Source organism: Vicia villosa, linkage group LG1 (genome assembly GCF_029867415.1).
Source record: "Vicia villosa cultivar HV-30 ecotype Madison, WI linkage group LG1, Vvil1.0, whole genome shotgun sequence".
NCBI classification, from domain to species: Eukaryota; Viridiplantae; Streptophyta; class Magnoliopsida; order Fabales; family Fabaceae; genus Vicia; species Vicia villosa.
Window position 1 is genome coordinate 162,326,997 of NC_081180.1, and position 1,754 is coordinate 162,328,750.

The following is a 1,754-nucleotide window of genomic DNA, read 5'->3' on the forward strand; positions in this document are numbered from 1 at the left end:
GATTTTTATTTCAACAAATATCCTGACATATGAAATACTTAGTTTTTAGAATCTTTCTTATACAGTAATTTGGCTTGCAGTTGAATTTATTCTTACGCAAACACCAAATACTGTTTATTACTTCACACATGCTATTTATTTATTTACAGATAAATAGTACTGACACAATTGGTACAGAGTTAAATCTTTTTGCAGGCGCAGAATCAGGAAACTCAGACTGTACTGGTAACAAGTAGATTATTATTATCTTTTGTTTCCCACTAATTTTTGTACTATATTCCATTATTTGCAAAAATCTTTTCAAATCTCTTTTTCAAAAATCAAATCTCTCTTTTTTCAACACTATCATACTCTTTCTTTCAAATCTTACTTCCACTCAAATTTTCCTTTTGTACGGAATCACATCATTCCCCAACGTCTCTTTCCTTCTTTCCATTCTATAAATACCTCTCATTTTCTTCCATAAAATCTCACATCAAATTCCAACTCATCTTTCAAATTCCTACCTCATATCTATTTTCTCTTCTTCCCTAACAAGAATGGCAAAGTGGATAGAGACACTGTTTCTTACAGTCATCACCATTGCTACGGTGATCATGACTTTCTTCTGCCTGCATAGTCCTGAAGAGTGTGGACCTGCAATGGTTGCGCTCCCAATCATCTACATGTTATTGTTCATAGCATGGGTCATTAATCGTCATTCTTAAAATTTGCCGTATTTCTTATTTCTTAAATGTACTGTTTATTCGTCGTACTGTTCAATATAGTATGTGATATTTGTACTGTCAGTATTAAATGTTGTACTATTTGTCATAATATTGCTTAATTACTAAGATAATATTTTGTGTGTTTTCTGCCAGTCAAATATTCCTATTTCTGTGCATTAAATGATTTTCAGGGTTATTATCGGTAATTTTGCCCGCATACCGTAAATATTAGTTATTTATTATGTCTGTGTTTTTCTAACAAGTCATGTAAATAAACTTTCATTTTTTACATAAAACAAAAACAAAAAAAACAACAAAAAAGAAAATTAACTTTGACTGTTGATTTTTCACTCTAACTGCTACATCAATACCTGAACAGTCAATTGACAGCCAAACTGCTGGCAGTACAATTCTCAGTGTTTTGTACCATCAATCAAATCAATCTTTCACAATTCAAAATTCCAAGATTTTTGTTCTAGAAGTCTTCTGAATATCACGCGATTAGCAGAGACTCAACACTGCACAAAAATCAGGTACGCTTAACTGTCTCCTACATAAACAGTCCCTGACTAGGGTTTTTCTTGTTTTTACAGGAGCAACAAGTTTTTTGAGAGCTCAAATGGATTTCATACACATCCATATATCTCAAAGTACCATCATACAAATTTTCAAACTTCAAATCACTCAGACGCACCGTCAGCAGCTCAAACAGTCAACAGACGACCCGTTTGACCAAAAAAGTCAACAGACAGTCAAAAATGAAATTTTTTGTCAAAGTCCATATTTTGTCAAAGGATTCATCATTTGATCATTGGATGATCATAATTCATCAAGGAAAGATCAAAAATCAACAAAACCCTAAGATTCAAAATTAGGGTTTTTGCCTGAAAAGTCAACTCAACTTTGACTGATCATAACTCTCTCATCCTTCATCCAAAAAATTCAAACCAAAGCTTGTTTTGAAGGAAATTCAATTATCTTTCAAATGCCATTGATCCCATGGTCATTGGATTCACCATTTGAAAAATATGATCAAAGACATTACAG